The 23030-nt window shown below is 42.9% G+C and overlaps 2 long non-coding RNA genes across 2 annotated transcripts; one reads left to right on the top strand and one right to left on the bottom strand.

Moving 5' to 3' along the window:
* The first annotated feature begins 9645 nt into the window (after positions 1–9645).
* On the top strand, positions 9646–10291 carry LOC132693167 (uncharacterized). Its single transcript, XR_009616629.3, has 2 exons — positions 9646–9758; positions 9987–10291. It is a non-coding gene; the product is annotated as an uncharacterized LOC132693167 (long non-coding RNA).
* A 5579-nt stretch (positions 10292–15870) lies between these two features.
* On the bottom strand, positions 15871–22997 carry LOC132691477 (uncharacterized). The gene is made up of 3 exons (XR_009615797.3): positions 22866–22997; positions 18616–18774; positions 15871–16256 (listed from the first exon to the last, which is right to left on the bottom strand). It is a non-coding gene; the product is annotated as an uncharacterized LOC132691477 (long non-coding RNA).
* Positions 22998–23030: the final 33 nt, after the last annotated feature.

Raw genomic sequence — 23030 nt, 5'->3', positions numbered from 1 at the left:
CCAGTATGGAGGTTCCTCAAAAAATTAAAAATAGAACTACCCTATGACCTAGAAATTGCATTACTAGGTATTTATCCAAAGGATACAAAAATGCTGATTCAAAGGGGCACACGCACCCCAATGTTTGCAGCAGCAAAATCAACAATAGCCAAAATATGGAAGGATCCCAAATGTCCATTGACTTGATGAATGGATAAAGAAGATGTGGTGTGTATATAAATATATATACAACTATATATATATATTTATAATTATAATTATGCCCATATTTATATATATTTATTATGCCCATAATTATAATATATATAATTATAATATATATTATATATTATATACATGTATATATATATATATAAACAACTATACACACACACACACACACACACACACACACACACACACACACACACTGGAATATTACTTGGCAATCAAAAAGAATGAAATCTTACCATTTGCAACAATGTAGATGGAACTCGAGTGTATTATGCTACGCAAAATAAGTCAGGCAGAGAAAGACAATTATCATATGATTTCACTCATATGTGTAATTTAAGAAACACCAGATGAATATACGGGAAGGGAAGATAAAATAAGATAAAAACAGAGAGTGAGGCAAAGCATAAGAGACTCTCAAGTACAGAGAAAAAAACCGAGAGTTGTTGGAGGGGTGTTGGGTGGATAGGCTAAATGGGTGATGGGAATTAGGGAGGACACTGGTTGGGATAGCCCTGGGTGTTATATATATGTGATGAATCACTGGGTTCTATTCCTGAAAGCAATACTACACTGTATGTTAACGTACTTGGATTTAAATAACATTTTTAACCTAAATACACATTTTTTCCAAAGAATATATATGGTTGGCCAACAGTTATGTGAAACAATGCTCAATATTACTAATCAGAAAAATGTAAATCAAAACCACATTGAGATATCACCTCACCCCTTTTAGAATGGCTGTAATCAAGAAGACAAGGGACAATAAAAGTTTGTGGTCTGTTGTGGAAATGTAAATTGGTTCAACTACTGTGGATAACAATATGGAAGTTCCCCAAAATACTAAAGAGAAATATCGTGTGATCCAGCAATTCCACTTCTGGGTATATGCCAAGGGAAATGAATACAGGACTTCAATGAGATATGTACACTCCCATGTTTATTGCAGTATTATTTACAATAGCCAAGAGGGGAAACAACTTAAGTTCCCATCAAGGGATTAAAGGCTAAACAAGAGGAAGTGTGTGTGAGTGTGTGTGTGTGTGTGTGTGTGTGTGTGTGTATAACACAATTATTCAGACATGAGAGAGGATGACATCCTGCCATTTGTGACAGCATGGATGGACCTCAAGCACATTATGATAAAGGAGGACAGAAAGACGAGTACTCTATGATGTCATTTATATGTAGAAACTAAGACAAACTTATAAAAATAGAAAAATGGTGGTTACCAAGAAATCGGGGCTTAGGGAACAGGACAGATGTTGCTTAAGGGAACAATTTATTTTTAAGTTTATTTATTTATTTTTGAAAGAGAGTGAGTGGGGGAGGGACAGAGAGAGAGGGGAAAGAGAATTCCAAGCATGCTCTGCACTGTCAGTGTGGAACCCGACACAGGGCTGGAACTCACAAACCTTGAGATATGACCTGAGCCAAGAGTTGGATGCTTATCCTACTGAGCTACCCAGGCACCCTGGGACCAAATTTATAATAAGTAGTAAAAATGCTCTAGAGATATAAAGCATAGTAATAAACATAGAAAATACTGTATTACGGGGGCGCCTGGGTGGCTCAGTCGGTTGAGTGACTGACTTCGGCTCAGGTCATGATCTCACGGTTTGTGAGTTGGAGCCCCGCATCAGGCTCTGTGCTGACGGCTCAGAGCCCGGAGCCTGCTTCAGATTCTGTGTCTCCCTCTCTCTCTCTGCCCCTCCCCCACTCATGCTCTGTCTCTCTCTGTCTCAGAAATAAATAAACATTAAAAAAAAAGAAAGAAAATACTGTATTATAATCAAACTTGCTCAAAGTCTAGAACTTAATTATTCCAACCAGAACATTGGAATCAAAATAAGGGACTATGAAATATGTAAGTACTATCATTACAATGGTCATCATATTGCAATATATAATATCTAATTACCATGTTATATACCTTTAATTTACATATTTTCTAGCTCAAATATATTTTAGTAAAAAATTACAGGAGAAATCAAATACAATTGTAAATGAAAGTCATTTCAACTGATAACACAGAAATACAAAGGAGTATGAGAGACTACTATGAACAACTTTACACCAACAAAATGGACAACCTAGAAGACATAGAAAAATTCCTAGAAATATACAAACTGCCAAGCATGAATCAGGAAAAAAAAATTGACAATCTGAATGAATGACAAGGTCATTGACATAGTAATCAAAAATCACTCAACACAAAATGTGCTAGACCAGATGGCTTTACTCATGAATTCTGCAAAACATTCAAAGAAGAATTAGTACCAATCTTTTCAAAAAAAATAAAAAAGAGGTAACACTTTCAAATTTACCTAAGTCAACATTACTCTGATACCAAAGCCAGATAAGGGCACCACAAGAAAAGCCAACTACAATCCAATATCCTTGCTGAATACAGATACAAAATATCTCAGTAAAATACTAGCAAACCAAACTCAGCAGCATATTAAAAGGATCATATACCATGAACAGGGAGTTTGTGTCCCTGCGGTACAAGAATAGCTCCATATACACAAAAAAAGTAAGCGTGATATATCACCTTAATAAATTACATGAACACCTTATTCAAAAAAGCGATTTGACAAAGTTTGACATCCACTCATGAAAAAAACCCAACAAATTATATATAGAAGGAACGTATTCCAATATAACAAAGGCTATATATGATACACACATAGCTAACACCATTCTTGATGGTAAAAGATTGCATGGTTTTCCTCTAAGATCTGGAACAAGACAAGGATGCCCACTTTCATACCTCCTATTCACTATAGTACTAGAAATCCTAACCAGAGTGATGAGGTAAGGAATAAAAGGCATCAGAATTGAAAAGAAATAAAATTTTCTCTATTTGATGATGATATGACTTTATATAGAAAACCTTACAGAGCCCACAAAAAAACCAAGTTTATCTACTCAACAAATTCAGGAATTTGCAGGATAGAAAAATCAGTAGTACTTCTATACACAAGCAATAAACTATCTTAAAAAGAAATCAAACAATCCTATTTATAATAGCATAAAAAAACAAAATACTTAGGAATAAATTTAACCAAGTTGATGAAAGGGCTCTGTGCTGAAAAGTAGAAGATGCTGATGAAAGAAATCAGAGATGACACAAATAAATGGAAAGGCGTCTGTGCTCGTGGATTAGACATATTATTGAAATGTCCATACTACTTAACACATGTATAGATTTAATGCCATCTCTATCAGGATTCCAATGGCTTTTTTTTTTTTTTTTACAGAAATAGAACAATCCTAAAATTCATATAGAACCACCAAAGACCCCAAATCACCAAAGCAATGTTAGGAAAGCACAACACAGCTAGGGGCATCACACTTCCTGACTTCAAACAATATTAAACGTTAAGTTATCAAAACAGTATGGAAATGGCATAAAAACAGATACACCAATGGAACTGAATTGAGAGCCTAAAGTAAACCCTTGTATGTATGGTTAAATATTTCACAAGGGGGCCAAGAATACCCAATGGTCTCTTCAAAACCTGGTGCTGGGAAAACTAGATGCTCAAATGCAACACAGTGAAACTGAAACTCTTATACTACTCAAAAAATTAAGTCCAGTTGGATTAAAAACATAAATATATGACCTGAAACCATAAAACTCATAGAGGAATACATAGAGGAAAACGTCTTAAGGTGGGTCTTGGCAATGATTTTTTGGATAGGACAACTAAAGCACAGCAACAAGATAAAAAACAAGTGAAAATACATCAACCGAAAAAGCTTCTGCACAAGAAGAAAAAAGAAAAAAAAGGTTTCCTATAGAATGGGATGAAATATTTGCAAACCACCCAACTGATTTTAGTATTGAAAATACATAAGGACTCTGACTACTCAATAGAAAATAAAATCCAATTAAAAACTTGGCAAAGAACCTGAACATTTTTCCAAAGAAAATATTTAAGTGGCCAGGAGGTACATGAAAGGTACTCGATACCACTAATTATTGAAATTGAAATGAAAACCAGAATAAGAGATCACCTCAGACCTGTTGAAGGATGATCTTCAAAGTACAACAGATGAACACTGATGAGGATGCGGAGACATGCAAGCTTGTGCACCATTCATGGGAATTTAAGTTGGCACAGCCACTACAGGATACTTAAGAAATTAAAACTAGGTGGGTTCTGCCTCAAGGTACCACAGAGGAGGTTCCTGGACTCGCCTTCTCCCATTTGCATGCAGAATCTACAGCTACAAATGGAAAAAAATTCCTTCTGAAAGAAACCCAGAGACTAGCTGAGGATCTCCTATACGTGGGGAAATGAGAAAAACACATCAAAATGGGTAGAAGAGTCTGAGAACATTCTGGACATAAATCTCACCCTTGGCACAGCCACACACATTTAGGAGGTAACTCAGAACTCTCACCTTCTCCCTAAGGAGTAGAAGGTGTGAACTCCACACCTACTAGCACCCCCACTTTTAAGACTTCCACCTGAGAGGCTCCCAAAGCTACTAGCTTTGAAAGTCAATAGGGCTTGCATCCATGAGACCCATGAGGCTCTAGGAAACTGAGCTCATGGGAATCTCGGTAGTGCCCCCCACGCCAGGGCTCAGCATAGCAGACTGAGATGGTCATCTTGCAGCCTTTGATGAAACAGGCTTATTTCTATACCTTAAAAGCTGCAGCCTAATGGTCAGGCTTCTTTTTTTTTTAATGTTTATTTTTGAGACAGAGAGAGACAGAGCATGAACGGGGGAGGGTCAGAGAGAGAGGGAGACACAGAATCGGAAACAGGCTCCAGGCTGCGAGCTCTCAGCACAGAGCCCGATGTGGGACTGGAACTCACGGACCGCGAGATCATGGCCTGAGCCAAAGTCGGACATTTAACCGACTAAGCCACCCAGGCGCCCCATAATGGTCAGACTTCTAATTTAACATACATCTAGGCGCTGACTAGAATCCTCCCTGGAGATCAGCAAGGTGGTGGGTGCCATCGTGCTCTTTTTCTGCGATATGCTAGGTCACCAGTATCTCCCTGAAAGGAACTTGTACAGGTCTGACAACTGGGCTTCTGCAGCTGCCACGGAGGGCACACACCCCTTAATCGCCTGGTTGTGGTGACCAACAGAGCTTACATTTACCAGTCCCATAGGACTGTAGCAAATAAAAGAATTCTTAACTGGCTATTCCCCCGGGGTTCAGTACAAGGGGAGCAGACAGAAATGCCCACCTCCTGGTCTTTCCCTAAAAAAGTTCTATTTGCCTACTTTAAAAAGGTACTGTCTTCAGGTCTGATTTTAATTACCCTATACCTAGGCGCTGACATCCTCCCCATTGGGACACTTACAGATTTTCATACACCCTCAACAACTGGGGGCCAATAAAAACAAAGGAGGACACTTGGTCAATCAAAAGGTTTGAAAGACAACCAAGAGCTAGGGTCAGGCTGAAAGGGAAGTTTCAACTTTTACATGAGACCCCACTTTCAAGATGGGAGGAGGTGGCCATCTCATCTAATGCAGAGAACCCAAAGCACATAGGCAAGGAAAATGAAACAAACATAGGCATATGTTCCAAACAAAATAAGATAAATCTCCAGACCTAAAACCTTAATGAAACAGAGGTAAGTGATTTACCTGATAAAAAGGTCAAAATTATTGTCATAAAGATGGTCATTGAGGTCAGGAGAAAAATCCATGCAGTAAATGAGAATTTGAACAAAGTCCTTAATATATACAACTTTTATTTATCAAAAATAAATTAACCTTGTTGAAAGAACAGATCACAATGGATGTAGGAGAAACTTTTAACTGAATGGTAAAAATATATCAAATTTTGTGGGATTTAGTTAATGGAGTACTTAGAAAGAAATATATGGCTTTAAGTCAATTTATCAGAGTTGATGAAGTCGGTATATATGCCCACCATAGAAGAAGCAGAAGAAAATTCAACTATATTCATCATAGCCCAAATCTGGACTGAGTCCAAATGTCCATCAACTGAATAGGTACATTGTAGTCCATTCTACACAATATTACTATATAAGAAAAACCATGCTACACAATAAAGAAGAATTACCGATTTGTAGAATGAGAATGTTTCGAACAGGAAAGCAATCGTATCCATATAAGGGCTACTTGCTCTGGCCACTCCCAATCCAATCGTTTGGAGAAGGTGTGCAAAGGAGGGTTCTCTCCTAAATCTTTAGCACCATCTCTCAAGAAACAAACAACCTCTGATTTTGCCTAAACTTCCATACATTTGCTTATTAAGATGGTTCTTTTAGCTTCTGAAAGATGCCAAGGACTCAACTTACTCCAAAATGCCAGATGGCACACAGATATTAAACACTTCCTCCATCATCCTTGATCTTCTCACACTTACCCACTGAACGACCATGGACGCTTACTTCCAAACACTGTCCTTTTCTCTCAGGATTAACTTTACCTAAAATTTTCATACACAATCACATCCCCCTGGCAACGGCCCTAGATACTCCAAAGTACCAGCTTCTTCCAGCTTCCTCCCCTGACACATGGCTCAAAACAGCTCATCAAGCTTTAGCTGTCACTTTTGTATCTCACCACCCAGAAGATTTAAGTAGGAACAAAGGAAGTACTCCTTCTTTTTAAGAGGTTTCCCAGAGGTCTCAGACAAAACCCCTGCTCACATCCCATTAACTGTAGTCAATGTGGTCACATGGCCACACTTTGCTATAGAGGAAGTTAGGGAAAGCCTTTACTTACAAGGCAGTCTTCCCAACTTCAATTCTGGGTTCTTACCACAAAGAACAGTAGAATGGATACTAGGAATTTCTGCTACCACCTCCATTCCAAAAAATAAGCTTCCACGCTCATCAGTAGATGCCAGCAATTGTTTTTGCAGCTCTGTGTTTTCCTCTTCCAGGGTGTGCAAGAAGAAAAACAGTTGTCTACTTTATCAGAGTGTAAGTCACAGTTCCGCTGGCTCAGATGCCCAGTTAGACCTGGATCTGGCAAGACCAATACAGAGCCTCTACTCAGCCAGCATCCCATGCTGTGCATGGTAACCTTGAGCCGTGAATATTCAAGGCAATTGTTGATGATTTTATTATTCTCTGATATTGAATACAAATATTTCTTGTACTTCTCTTCAGCAATATTTTTGGGCACTTGGCTCTAAAAGTGGAAGGTCTCCAGAATGCCAGGTGGCTTAGTTGGTTGAGGGTATGACTCTTAATTTTAGCTCAGGTCATGATCCCAGGTTAGTGGGATTGAGCCCCACATTGGGCTCTGCGGAGCCTGCTTAAGATTCTCTCTTCTCTTCTCTCTCTCTCTCTCTCTCTCTCTGTCTCTCTCTCCTTCTCCTCTTTCTCCTCCTCTGCAACTTATGTTCTCTTGCTCTCTAAAAAAAACAAAAACAAAAACAAAAAGTGGAAAGCCTCTTTCAGGATAAAGCTATGGCCTCACCAGGGAGCTCATCAAGATAAAAATCTTCTGCACAGTGAAGGAAATTTTCAGCAAAACTAAAAGGCAACCAACAGAATGGGAGAAGGTATTTGCAAACAACATATCAGATTGTTGCAGGGAGTATGGCCGGAGTCGCAAAAGATGAGTCCAAAAACAAAGTGCAGTTAAGTGAAGGTCCTCATACTCCAGTCGGAATGAGGCCCTGACTCCAGAATGAAGCCTCTTTTTCTTAGGATAGTTGTTAAAGACCACGTGCACAAAATCAGCTAAGCAAGTGTCAATCTAATCAATCTAATGGTTTACCTTTTCAAAGTTGAATTTTGAGTTAATTGGCTTCTATAACACGAGGAAGGGTCAGGTGTGAAGGAGGAACTGACCCTGGACAATGTTAATGGCTCTAGGCGTTCCTTACAAGCGAGCCACATTTCAGCTGTGTAAACATGTCCTAAGGCTTTGCACCTTCTCCAGCCCTTCCCTTTTGAAGTCTTTTTCTTTGATGCTTCTCTCCTGCATCTCCCACATCAAATGAAGGGTTAGTATCCAAATCTATAAAGAACTTATCAAACTCAACACCCAAAAAACAAATAATCCAGTGAAGAAATGGGCAAAAGACATGAATGGACACTTTTCCAAAGGAGACATCCAGATGGCTAACAGACACATGAAAAAAATGCTCAACATCACTTATCAGGGAAACATAAATCAAAATCACAATGAGATACCACCTCACACCAGTCAGAATGGCTAATATTAACAACTCAGGCAACAACAGACGTTGACAAGGATGCAGAGAAAGAGGATCTTTTTGCACTGCTGGTGGGAATGCAAACCGGTCGGTCACTCTGGCAAAACAGTGTGGAGTTTCCTCTAAAAGTTAAAAATAGAACTATCCTACAACCCAGCAATTGCACTACTAGGTATTTATCCAAGGGATACAGGTATGCTGTTTCGAAGGGGCACGTGCACCCCAATGTTTATAGCAGCACTATCGACAATAGTCAAAGTATGGAAAGAGCCCAAATGCCCATCGACGGATGAATGGATAAAGAAGATGTGGTATATAGAGAGAGTATTACTCAGTAATTAGAAAGAATGAAATCTTGCCATTTGCAACAACGCGGATGGAACTAGAGGGTATTATGCTAAGTGAAATTGGTCAGAGAACGACAACTATGACTTCACTCATATGTGGAATTTAAGATACAAAACAGATGAACCTAAGGGAAGGGGAGCAAAAATAATATAAAAACAGGGAGGGGGACAAAACATGAGACTCTTAAATATAGAGAACTGAGGGTTGCTGGAGAGGTGGTAGGTGGGGGGATGGGCCAAATGACTAAGGGACATTAAGGAAGGCACTTGTTGGGATGAGCACTGGGTGTTATACATAAGAGATGAATCACTGGATTCTACTCCTGAAATCATTTTTGTACTATATGCTAACTAACTTGGATGTAAATTAAAAAATAAATTTAAAAAAATTTTTAAAGAAAAAAAAAAAAAACTATGGCCTTACCAGAGAGGTCTGCATGGCACTGAACTCATGCTCCATTTGAGTAACCACCTATCCTCAATTTTCTTTACTCATTTTATTATTTGTTTTATTCTGCATGCACCATTGAAAGTTGCCGTAGGGTTTATTGGTAGCAAAGTGAAATCCACACACAGTACCACGTGTCAAGCTTGAGTATTTTGGAGAGAGACAAAATTAGAAAGGAAGAGTCTCATCTGAAGCATCAAGCCAACGATGAGTCATATCTAATGCAGGAGGCCAGGAGAAACAGGTGGCTGGATGTTACAAGTTGCCACTTGTAAGACAGGATGAAAAGTGGATGTAGGTCAGGACAGCAGTTCGGTACTGAGCCTTCATTGCTCTGCTTGAGTGGGGCCAGCCACAGCTGCAGAGCAGGCTGGGCCAGGTCATAAAAGCCCCTGGAAGTCATAAAGAGGTGTGACTTCGTCCTTAGAAAAGAGAGGTCATTGAAGAGTTTTCAGAGGGAGAAGGGCAAGGTCAGGTTTGTTTCAGAAAGGTGGTGCTGGTGAGCTAGAGTGCCAGCACTGTATTCTAGCAGAAATAACATCCAGGGGCCAGTGGCAAAGACAGGGTAAGTCAAAAGGGATCTGGTAAAAGAAGGAATTCGAATAATGGAAGCCCAATGAAGAAACTGGCCAGTTGTAGAAGATACAGGGTGGGGTGTGCCTGGATGAAGTTGCAGGGGGCGGGGTGGGGGAAGTGGAGGGCTATTTCGAGTCCTTTAGCATCAAACTGAGTCAGGGAAGAGCAGGGTAATGGTGCAGGCATGTTCTGCTGAGAACACTTAAAATTCTTGTAGCATTCCCAAGCTCAGATGTCAACAAGGCAGATAAAAAAAAAAAAAAGTCTGCAGCTCAGAAGTCATCTGTAGATTTGAGGGCCATTAGCCAAACACAGAGAGGAAATGGAGTCACTCAAGGACATCTAGACTGGCCAAGGCATGTAGGAGAGGCAAAGGCTGATCATAGCCAGCTTTCAAAAATGTTCCGTGAAGGATGGAACATCCTCAGAGGAGAGATGGCTTCAGAGCACATTCTCTGCTAAGACAAACACCAACAAGCATTTCAACCAACTGCAACGACTTGCAATAAATCCTGTAAGCGATGTGTGCTCAAGGGACTGTTGATGGATAAGCTGTCTGGGGAAGGAGGAGGAGAGGACAAGGGCTGGGGGATACTTTAGGCAGGGAGAAAACTGGAGCAAGTTCCCAATGGATGAGTTAGGGGGGAGAACATTCTAGCAGACGTGAGAACACTTCTAAAATACTAAAGGAGCACACAGCACAGCTGTGTTGTGCTGAACGGAGAGAGAGCTGAACGGAGCTTAGGTTAGGAGGTGTCCGAAATGCAGGCCAGGACCAGACTGGAAAGAGCTTCAGCCTTGTCCCAAAGCGCATGTACCCCAAAGAGATCTAAGGGTGTCTTAGCCAGGATTGTTCCGATACACGGAAAACAAACATACTTAAAGCACATTAGGTAAAAGGGAGTCTATTACTAAGCATCAAGGATTCTTCCCTTTTCACTCCCTTTCTTGGGGTGCACGTGGGCTGTGGGCCTGCAGCATTATCATCCCTGCAGGGTTTTTTTTTTTTTTTTTATCTAGTTCTCCCAAAGCATCAACATGTGTGCCATTTGGGTTTTCTGAGACACCAATTATGTCTGCGACTCGCCATGACTTCCATGCTCTGCTGCTCAGTTCTGTTTGGCTCACAATCTCGGTCTCTGATGGTCTGGGACATAGGTACCACAGGTCCCACACCAGGGGCTGAAGAGCGAGATTCCCTTTTACACACCTCATTCTACAGCTCTCACTTAGCAGGCACTCTGGGGAGCGCAGCCAAAGAAGGGCCCATGGATTAGGAGAGCACCCTTTACATATCAACACGGTGACAGCACGACAGCGGTATTCAATATGCCGTAGGAAGAAAACATGGTACATCTCGCTGGAGTGCAAATCTCTCTAATTCAGGAAGCTTTTACCGATTTCTTGTTTGCTAGGCATTGGTGCAGGCTGTCAAAATACAGCAAAGACCAAACAAAGTCTCACCTCTCAAGGAGCCTACATTCTAGTTAGGGCAAGACAGAAAATACAGGTCACATAGAAATAAATGAGAAATAAATAGAGCAGCATGTGGGGGATTCTGTTAGGATTAGGTTTGGCTTCAAATGACAAGAAAACGGACACCTGGGTGGCTCAGTCGGTTAAGTGTCTGACTCTTAGTCTTGGCCCAGGTCGTGATCTCACGCTTCAGAAGTTCAAGCCCCGCATCGGGCTGTGCGCTGACAGTGCTGAGCCTTTTTGGGATGCTCTCTTTCCCTCTCTCTCCGCCCGTGCCCCATGCCTGCTGTCTCTGTCGCTCTCAAAATAAATCAATTTAAAAAAAATTAAAATTAAATAACAAAAAAAAAACCTAAAACCAGCTTAAACGTCTGCTTTCATAACACCTGGAGGAAGTTAAGTCCCAGGCTGATATGAAGGGTCAGGAACTCACGTTCCTTTCAGGATTGCTCTGCCTTGTGTGCCCATCGGTTTGGCTGCTGGAGCGCCAGCCATGACCTATCACTTCGCCTAAAAGGAGAAGGCTACCTAAACTCATCCCATCCCACCCATACGCCACTTCCTTTTACACCTCACCGGCTAAATCGAGCTGCAGGAAAAGCTGGGAAGCTTTTACATGCGCCTAGGTAAACATTAGGGATGTAACTATTATGAAAGAAGGGGAGCGTGAATATTGGAGGAAACTAGCATCTGTTACAGGTCAGGAAAAGCACAAAGGGGGCGCAGGGGTCACGCAGGATGGTTACGGGAGGGTCTGTCAGGTAACGGTCGACAGAGCCTGGGGAACAAACAGCCAAACACGCTCACAGATGAAGGGAGAACAGGACAAATGTGGGGAAGGCCCTCGTGCTCCATGCACGGGAAGGACATCAAAAGGTCAGGATGTCGGACTCGGCAAAAAGACCAGAGTAACTTACCGATCACGTGACACGGGTTGCTCACTTCCCGCAGTAAGCAGGATCATCACCTAGAGTCTTAGGGTCCCAGAAGGGAGAAGAGAGTGCATTTATGGGGTTTTAGGGTCTGGGCCTGAGATTTACGAGGCTCTTTCTTTTTTTTTTTTAACATTTATTTATTTTTGAGACAGAGAGAGACAGAGCATGAATGGGGGAGGGGCAGAGAGAGAGGGAGACACAGAATCAGAAGCAGGCTCCAGGCTCTGAGCCATCAGCCCAGAGCCCGATGCGGGGCTCGAACTCACGGACCGCGAGATCGTGACCTGAGCTGAAGTTGGATGCTTAACCGACTGAGCCACCCAGGCGCCCCTACGAGGCTCTTTCAATGTGGGGCCCTAACTGGGTTTGGACAAAGTGTGTGATGTGACAGCTCACGACTGGTAGACACAGCTAGGTGAGGGCTTCGGAACCCATCTGACATGCAAACAGTTCTTTGCTGAGCACCCCAGGGAGCGGTGTGTCCAGAGAAGGCAGTTTGCCCGGATGAGCTACCCCGAGCCACCGGCCGTCCTGAGAAGTGTGGTAAGCAGCCCATGGTCTGCATCGAAGGAGTGCAGAGATTCACGAAGAAAACAACCACCTCGGTACTTACTGGTTTCTGGCCTTATCTTCCCGGCGAGAATTTCCTGGAGCAAAGACTAAGCTCGTGTTGAGGGAGGGCTAGTTAGGTTGCCCCAGAGCTCCGAGTTTTCTATGTGCCCTCAGGAGGTGGCTCGTGTGGGCTGGTGGGCCCCAGGCAGGACTTAATTTGGATTTTACTCCAAGATGGGAGTGTCTCGAGCAGAGAAGGAAAAAAAGATCACCTGCCTGCTGTATTCATTATTAGGGCCGTCCTAACAAAGCATCACAGGCTAGGTAGCTTCTACAGAAATTTGTGAGGTCACACTTCTGGAGGCTGAGGCTTGTGGGCAACAGGGTAGTGGCACTGGTTCCGACACGGGGCTGTAAGGGGGGATCCGACCCAGGCCGCTCTCCTTTGCACAGAGGGCGTCTTTATCCTATGTTTCTCTTCGCGTCACATTCCCTCTGTACATGGATCTCAATCCCAACCACCCCCCCCTTTTTAAAGTTTTTGTTAATGTTTATTTTTGAGAAAGAGAGAGACACAGAGTGCAAGAGGGGGAGGGACAGAGAGAGTCGGAAACACAGAATTTGAAGCAGACTCCAAACTCTGAGCTGTCAGCACAGAGCCCGACACGGGGCTTGAATCCACGAGCCATGAGATCATGACGTGAGCCGAAGTCGGATGCTTAACTGACTGAGCCACCCAGGTGCCCCTCATTTTCCCCTTCTCATATGGACACCAGTCCTAATGAATTAAGGCCCCCCAAAGCACCTCATTTAAACTTGATTACCTCTGTACCTCTCCAAATGTCATATTCTGAGATTCTGGGGGTTAGGACTTCATCATAAGAATTTCAAGGACACAATTCAAATATGATAAATAGGATTGTGAGGGATGAGAGTATTGGTAGAGAGATAAAATGGAGGCTATTACAGTTGCATAGCTAAGAAGGTGGCACCTGGGAGGAAGGTGGTCACTGAGAGGTAGAAAGGGAATGGGTCTGGGTGTATTTTGATGCTGAAGCCAAGAGTTTACTGATGGATTGCATGCAGGATGGGGAAGAAGAATCAAGAAGGACTATGAAGAGTTAGCCAGTGATAAATTAAAACTGCGATATACTCAGCTCCTTGCTGCCCCAGGATCTTTGCACTTACTGTTCCCTCAGCCTGAAATACTCTCATCTTAGATCTTCTCATCATTCCAATTTTAACTTAAATGTCTCCTCCTTGGAGAGGCATTTCTGGACCTTATCATGTACAATGATCACATCACGTTGTCTTAGCTCACTGCTTGCCCTTAGAATTCATTGATACACTATTCTTCATCTCTCACCACGGACCTGGAAGTAACACCTAGACAGGGATCTTACCTGCTTTGGTCAAGGCTGTGTGAGCAGTTCCTACATCAGAGCCTTGCGAACAAGCCTTCACTAACAGATTGAATCGGCGAATGGATAAGGACCTAGTGCCAACAGGTGAGCAACAGATAAATGTAGAGTAACCCATACGTTTCTAGAGTGGAGGACTGGGCAGACAGCAGAAAAGAGGAGAACCCACATGAACCTGGCTTTCACAGAGATTTGCTTGCTGCTGTAACCATGGGGTTGAGAGTGGGTTTCGTTTGATTCAGTAGCTGGAGGTTTTCATCAAAGACTTGTCTATTTCTCTGCTGGGCATCAGCAACATCCCCAAACTGACCTTCCTTAACATGGCAAAGGGACTATGTACATGCAGGTGTCCCCCCAGTCAAATCACTAACTGGAAGAGAGAGAGGGGCATCTCTTCTGGCAGCTCCTTTAGCAGAGTGGACAGGATTGTTTTCCACATTCCCCCAGTCGTCTTTGGGTCTCAGAAGCCCCCACGGGTTCATTCCTAAACCAATTTTTGTGGCCACACAAGTGGGGCTACTTTGTAATAGACCAATGGTTCATGAAACCTGTAGACAACTCTTTAAAAAAAATCAGTTTGGGGCACGTGGGTGGCTCAGTCGGTTGAGCGTCTTGACTTCAGCTCAGGTCATGACTTGGGGTTCGTGAGTTGGAGCCCCACATGCAGCTCACTGCTATCAGCACAGAGTTGGCTTTGGATCCTCTGCCCACCCCCCACCCCCCATCTCCTGCTTGCACATTCTCTTTCTCTCAAAAAATAAACCATTAAAAAATAAAAATAGATAGATCAGTTATACCTATTGATATTTACCGTATTGGAAATTTAAAACAAGAAACTTAAAAATATCTAGTTCCTTTAACAACACTTTTAAACCTGTTACATTTTAACGATATTTTCACGAAAAAAGATAAACTTTGAAAAGGAGATTTAGTAAGAACAGTGGCCACAGTTTTACATGGTCTTTCAAGTCTCTTTGATGTCTGGCTTAGTTGCATACACCCGGCTTGTCTCCATTCACTCTGTTGCCATGGTTTTTTTGGTGGAGGCAAATGAAAAATATCCAGCCTCCACCAGATATGCGATTGGAAAAAGGACGGTTTGTATTGGCCTTTCCAGATAAGAAAGAATAGTCAATTACAGGAAAACCCAGCAACTGGTAGTTTCTTAGAAGTTACTAGCCACGTGGAGCTTACTATAGGACGTTTTTGTACCCTATAATATTAAAATCCTTTGCTCTGTCTTGCGCTCTGAAAGAACCCTTTACCCATGCAATGGCTTGGACGCCAAACACTGGCTTACAAATTATTGGTTCACCGACGTTTGCCTATCTTCCAGATAGGGACATAAAATACTGAAAAAGTCACTGTGGTGATTATCGCAGAATTTTTAAAAGTCTTAAGTATTGGGAACATGACAAACTCATGGGAGCAAACTCGAGCTTCCCAAAATTCTAATTTCATTTGAAAGCTCAAGTTTTATTATCAGCCATATCATCAGTTTTCCTTGAAGTGACACTTGGTTCATTTTTGAGAAAGTATCTTCCAGCATAATCATAGCTTATGTTATTCTTCCGAGTAAAAAAAAAAAAATGTTCCATTAAAAAAAAAAAAGTGGCTAGTTCAGTTCGAAAAAAAAGGTGTTTTTTTCCCATCCAGAGAACTATTGTACTTTGGTGAAATCACACGTGCTTCATAAATAACTCTCCATTTACTCACAGTGTTAAAGTGTAAGGATTTAATAAGCTTGATTTTTTTTTTAATTTTTTTTTTAATCTTTATTCACTTTTGAGAGACAGAGCATGAGTGGGGGAGGGGCATAGAGAAAGAGGGGACACGGAATCTGAAGCAGGTTCCAGGGCTCTGAGCTGTCAGCACAGAGCCCAACGCAGGGCTCGAACCCACGAACCGCGAGACCACGACCTGAGCCAAAGTCAGACGCTCAACTGACTGAGCCACCCAGGCACCCCAATAAGCTTGGGATTTTTTTTTTTTGCTTCATCAAGGACATTAAGTGAAATGAGTGTGTTTCTGCTGCGAGTCCGTGGTGATGGGCACCTGGGCACTCGCGTGCTAAGGTGCTACCAGGTTCACCTGAAGTTGTCCCTGAAAAGTCAACACAGTGAGAAAGGCAAATCAGGATACAGTACCATCATGAAACATTTCACCTGGGGACACCTGGATGTGTCCTGGGGGAGCTTCAGGGGTTCAAGGTCCCCACTTCAGACACCACTTCTTGACACCTGCTAATTTTGGCCCATCCCCAGAGCACAGGTGGGGTCAACTTCCCCCCAAATGGCACCTTCGTTGGGGATTGGATCCGCTCAAAAATCTTCATGTGAAGAGGGGAACAGGGCCATGGATGGACAAACATCCACTAAGAGACAGAGGTAAACAACTAGAAAGTTTTTATAGCTCTAACTTCTAGGTGAGAAGTCAGGACTTGGGACAGCGGCGAAAGAGATTTCCAGATTTCATCTAACATTAAAAAAAGAAAAAGTACTGTGTAAGTCTTTTGGAACAAGGTTGCCTTGTTTTAGTTTTACAAGTAAAAACACAGGATTGCATGGTAGCTGACTAATAGAGACCAAGTGTTGGGCTAACAAGTTTAGGTTGTTCGTGAATAGAAGGTATTCTCGTTGGAGATCTTCTATCCCTTTCTAAGGACACTACACCCAGATCAGCACCCTCTGTTACCACCCAGGAGGGTCTATTTACAGTATAACCGATTTGGTTACAGCTTTCATGACACTCCACACCTGAGCTCATGTGGATTCAATTTGGGTGTTCCTCAAGGTCCTCAGTGACACTCTAACATCTCACAGCATTCAGGGTGAATATTCTGTAGTTTGTAGCATAAATATAATTGCTTACTTAACTGCTGTCAGATTACTTTGTGGAGATTCTCAGATCTCTTGAGAATCTATACTTAAGGAGGATTGTCTTAGGATCATCCCAGATAAAATCTCCTCTATCTGAATATTATAAATGTATTGTCTTCTATTTTTTCTAGTATGCTCCTGTTTTTAATTTTTGTTAACGTTTTTATGTTTAAATACCGTCTGGTTTTTATTTTGCTGTTAGCTGTCATGTTTGTTTACATTTTTCCAAAACATGAACACTAGTATCAACATTTTTTGACTAATTCTTTGTTTCAAAACCCACTTTCAAAAAATTCAAAATACACAGTACATGGGTTTCTCAATTCTTCATTTTGCTCACCTGAACCTTCTATTTCTTCACTAGTAAAATACTATGACTGTATTTTAGAGCACGTTGTGGTACCTACTGGAGAAATCCACCCTAGCATGTTTCTATTGCTGCTATAGCAAATTACCATAGTAGCTGAAGTAATGTCTTATCTTGGAGATCAGAAGTCCAAAATTGGGCCTCACTGGATTAAAGTCAAGGTGTCAGCAGGCCTGTTTCCTTCTGGTTTCTGGGAAGGGATCTGTTCTGCAGCCTTCCTCCATCTTCAAAGCCAGCAAACAGGCTGAATCAGCCTGAGCTCCTTGTCTGCCTCCCTCTTTCCCTTTGTAAGGGCCCTGGTGATTACGTGGAACCCACCTGGATAGGTAGCCCAGGACTCTCTCAAGGTTAGCTGATTGGTAATCCTAACTCCAACAGAGTCCCAAATTCTCTTTTGCCATGTGAATTAACTTACTCACAAGTTCAAGTTGGGATCTTTGGATAGCCATCATTCTGTCTGCCATTCAGTATTCCTCCTTTAAAAAAATTTCTCGAGTTGTTTTCTTTCATGAGTTTTCGAATGGATTTGCCAAGATCCCACTATACTCTATCTTGTTCCTTCACACCTCCTCTCAAAACAACAACAAAAAATCTCGAGTTTTAGTGAACATATATTAAAGTCAAGGTGTGAGGTTGAGCATTTTATTCATCGTAACGATGATAAAAACCCCACTTCCATTTATGTCAGAGGAGCAACTATTACTTCTCTTGCTGTATGTAAAAAATACGGTTTTCATAATCGAAAGGTATACTCTATTTGCAGATACATGATACAGTTACATAATGTTACTTTTCTGGATATTTTATTTTTGTGATCCACCGGCTATTTTTGTGGGTTTTTTTTTTTTTCACTCTAAACAAATATCCATGTTCAAATCTAATTTTGTTTTCGTAACCTGTGTTTTTTTAAAAGGCTCCCACACCACCAGCTAAGTTCCACACCCCACGGGACTGTTTCCATCTGTAGGCGAAATGAAATTCCACCTGGTTACACAAGCCTGAAACTTGGAAGGCATCGTTCACTCCTCCCTTTCTCATTTATCACCACCAGTCAATTAACTCCTGTGGATCACACCTCTTAGCTACCTCTTACAAAAGGTCACCTCTTGGCTTTTTACTTGCCCACGTAATAAGGAAATCCCAGCTCCTCCCCTCCCCGAACAGACACCTCACAAGGGTCACAACCTCAGGGCCTTTACCTGTTCTCCATCTTTACCTTTGAATCCAAGCAGAGTGGGTGGAATATACAATTAGCAGTGGCTACATATTTGTGGAATCAATATTTCTTTGTAAAAACTTGCAACAATCAAGTCCAGTTGAACTTCATCTGTGCTTGCTTCCCTGCCCCAGAGATAATCACGGCCATCAGTGGTTTCTAGACATTTGCATGTAGAAATATACGGTTTTAGTTTTTACTGAAATGGGATAATAACTGCACATGTTATTCAGCAACTTACTTTTCCCACCTAATGTCTTGGAGATCTAGGACAGTTCATTTGGATCTCTTTGTTCCTTTTTATCTACAGCATAGTATTCTACTTGGTCATCTCTGTGAATTCATGTAATCATTCTACTATGGACATTCATTTAATTAGATGTGTTGACTCAAAGGGTATCTGTCCAGGTTTACTAGATACTGTCAAATTTCCCTCCAACAATGCTGTACCTGAGGAATTAGCTTCTTGTTCTCCATACATGGTCACTAACAAAGTCTAAGCCCACACTATTTGTAGCTAGGAGTCTAGCACATCTCCCAACTGCTTCCAATCTACTTTCCACACTGCCTAGAACAACTTTTTTTTTAAATCAAGTCTAATGTCACTTCCCTCTTTAAAACCTTTTAATAGCTTTCCAGATCCTTTAAGATAACGTCTAGAATCCTTTGCATCTCCTAAGTTCTGCTGTCATGTGGTTCTTGCCTATCTGTCCTTTCCAGACTCAACCGCTATCATGTCTCCTTCCCTCGCCCACTTTCTCCACCAACAGTTCTCAAACTATTCCACGGGATGACCCTGAGAGTCTGTAAAGATGTGTTCATGAGTAGTTTTAAAGGAACGTGACTTTCGGATGCTTAACTTTCCTAAAGCTGGTCTATGAAGACTCCTGGAAGGCCAAACCCACCTGGCCCACCTCCAATCTTACTATATGGTACTACAGGGAGGTGGAAAGGTGTAACTTGAGGACGGCAAAAGACAATTTAAACTTTCTTTTAATGAAGGCATCACTAAGGCACGCATTGCCAATAAAACTTTACTTTTATTTGCAATAATTACCAGATTTTGTGACACACGCTGATTACACTGTATGATGCTAACAAAAGAGCTCAATCCAGAAGGAATTTTTACTCTTAGATACCTGAGATGAGACTGGCAAAAGACGTTGAGTCTTAAGAAGATACTCCATAAAGTCAAATTCTGTGATAGAAGTGGAATGAAATATGTTTTCAAGGAGAAAAAGAAAGGATCACTATAAAATCCTAATGAGTAAAAATCTTAAGTATTTAAATAAATGATGATGGATAATAAATCCACATGGTATTCATAATCCACTCAGACCATTTAAAAGATTTCTGTAATCACTTTAAAATGTTGGGGGCTCCTGGGTGGCCCTGTCGGTTAAAGGTTGGCCTCTTGGTTTGGGTTCAGGTCATGATCTCGAGGTCCGTGAGGACAAGTCCCAAGTCAGGCTGTGTGGTGGCTGCATGGAGCCTGCTTGGGATTCTCATCCTTCCTCTCCCTGTGCCCCTCCCCCACATGCACGTGCACTCCCTCAAAATAAAGGTTAAAAGAAATAAAGTGTAACTCATCAGAACTTATTTTGTAACTAAACCTATGATAAAAACAACTTTAGCTATTAACTGTAAAATGTGTGAGGGAAATACACTTCTTTTAGGGGGCATCCAGACAATTTTTTAAAAGTGTGGCCCATTCCATTGCTTTTCAGAGCAATGGGCTTTGAAGCTTTTGAGCAAAAGCACACGGGGCTTTTCAGAGCTTGAGGGCACTGCACACTCTTTTTGGGGGGGCAGGGAGGGGCAGAAGGAGAGAATCTTTTTTTTTTTTTTAAGTTTATTTATTTTTGAGAGAGAGCACACATGTGCACAGAGTGGGGGGACAGAGGATCCCAAGCGGGCTCCGTGCTGACTGCAGAGAGCCTCATGGGAGCCTTGAACCCACCAACCATGGGATCGTGAGCTGAGCTGAAGTCGGACGCTTAGCCAAGTGAGCCACCCAAGGGCCCCAGACACTCTTATTTCAGTCCTTCAGGTACAGCGTTCTCACTCAGGAGGCTCCTCCTCTCCAGCTGCAGCCTAGCTAACTCCACTGTTCAGCTTCATCATAAGCGTCACTGTTCGCGAAGGCTTCTTTGTCCCCAGACTAAATAAAATCTCCTTAATATCTTGCCCTATCCGAATATCCTGTTTGCAAACACCTGGTCCCACATGTAAGCCCTCACTGAACCTTGGCACCAGGAAGGCCTACGCAGAACCGGTCTTTTCACTGTTGTTTGTATCCCAGGGGCAGTGTCTGCAGGCTAGGGTAGCTGTGCTTCTCAAAAAAAACCATTTTTCTAGAGTGGTACAAAAGGAAGTCAGATTGCAAGGAATTAAAAAAAAAATGTACAGGGGCGCTTGGGTGGCTGCGTGAGTTGAGCGTCCGACTTCGGCTCAGGTCATGATCTCCCCGGTTTGTGAGTTCCGGGCCTGTGACGGGTTCTGTGCTGACAGCTCGCAGCCTGGAGCCTGCTTCGGATTCTGTGTCGCCTTCTCTCTCTGCCCCTCCCCCAAATAAAAAAAAAATGTACAAAGTGAGAAGCAGAAGCAGAGGATGTGGGTTGATTACAGCTTGGGGGAAGGGGGTTTGCTAGTAGCCAAAAGGGAAAGTGAATCTGCCACTGTTAGAAGAGAGAAGAGCACACCGGCCGTCACCAGGTAGGGAGGGGCTGGGTTTTGACACGAAGGGGAAAGAGAGGCTCAGCTCTCAAGAGTCTCCATGCCAAAACACCACACAGAGCTTTACGACCGGTGACCAACAGTAACTGGGGCGTAATTCACAGAAATAACGCATTTACATACCTCCACTAATTACTGACTCCATATACACAGATCGAAATGTGAACGCCGAGCCTGTTTTACCTCTTCATACATTTTTCTAATTGTAGGGATGTCTGGTCTCCATCAAAGGAAGCAGGAGCGGCACTGGGTTTGCACATTATCCATGCCCATGACTCTTTCCCTCCAAAAAGAAATTTAGTTCCTCTCACAGTACAAGCCATTACTTTCCATAGAAAGAGAGGGGAAACCCTGCAAAGTCTTCCTTTTGTGTAACGCTTCCTGTTGGCGGTATACTTGTCCAAATACTTGGTGCCTTGAGAACTCTCTGCCCACCTGGCTTCCTCTCCTAAGATAACCATCTACCAATCATCGTACAGATGATTGTCAATCATGTACAGATAGTCAGAGAAAGGAGCCACTGTCCTGGCCCGGATTCCAATTTTCCATTAAAATCCCTCCCTGCATAAAGGTACCTCACTGGCTTCCAAGAAGAGAAAAACAAAGCAAAATTTTATCATTTAAAGCCCTTGGCATTCTTTTGAAGTGCAACTCTCCCTGGAAAGAGTTACATTTTAAACCTTTTGTAGTGAAGCCAAAGGCCGTAGAAGGATCCAGAAGTTCTCTGGATCTGTTTTTACATGAATAAAAATGCCCTGCCTCCGCAGGCTTTTGTGAAGGTCACCCAAGTAGGTCAGTACTTTACATATTCTTTGTGCACGGTCCTGGTACTTTTTAAGTACTACACAAAATGAGGCGCGCTCTCTCTCTCTCTCTCTCTCTCTCTCTCTATACCCTGGCCCTGGCCCTGGCCCTGGGGTGGGGGTGGGGTGGGGTGAAGCAAGCGTGAATTGGAAAGGTCTGATCCAAGCGTGTAAGAACCTCCCGAAGAGGCCGGCCAGCGGTGCGTTAACGTGTAATTATCATCATTATTGTGATGGAAGGAGGAGGCCTGACTCCGCACCACCCCAGCGGAAGGAAGGGAGTCCTGTGCACTTGCTGGGGAGAAGGGGAAGCATCGGAGAAGGCGGAGGGTGTGGGAGCCGCCCTGAGATTGAAGCCATCTCGCTAAGCCTAGCCGGGGACAGATAACCCGGGGCGGAGCTTTGATGGCGCTAACCGCTCCAGTTCCGTCTTTCTGGCCTTCCCAAACCAAGCTTGACAAATATTTGCTGAAGGCATGAGTCCTCTTGACTGGAGACCGCAGAGTCTGCAACGCATGAGATACACAGCGCGTCATCTGTGCACCCCGAGTAAGGGGACGGACGTCTCGGCTTAACGGGCGCATCCCGGGGACCTAGGGGCCCTCAGAGCATGCGAGCTGCAGGTGGGGCATGCCCTCAAAGCAACCCGGGCCCAGACTCCAACGGAGGGCGCACACGACCGCCCGGGTCCCCTCTCCTGGCCGCACCCACCTTCACCCCACGGGCCTGGCAACCGCCACCTTCCTTCCCGTTTCTGCAGCGAGGCCGAGCTTTGAGGCATGCGCGGCGGCACAGCCTGACGGTCCGCGCGTCCGGTCGGCAGAAGCGCTTCAACCGTCAGCGCGCTCGACCAATCAGAGCATGTGTTAATTTCAC

The sequence above is a fragment of the Panthera onca genome, chromosome B1 (assembly GCF_046562875.1).
Source record: "Panthera onca isolate mPanOnc1 chromosome B1, mPanOnc1 haplotype 2, whole genome shotgun sequence".
In the NCBI taxonomy this organism is placed as follows: domain Eukaryota; kingdom Metazoa; phylum Chordata; class Mammalia; order Carnivora; family Felidae; genus Panthera; species Panthera onca.
Note: the sequence above shows the minus strand (reverse complement) of the source record. Positions and strands in the feature narration are given on the sequence as shown.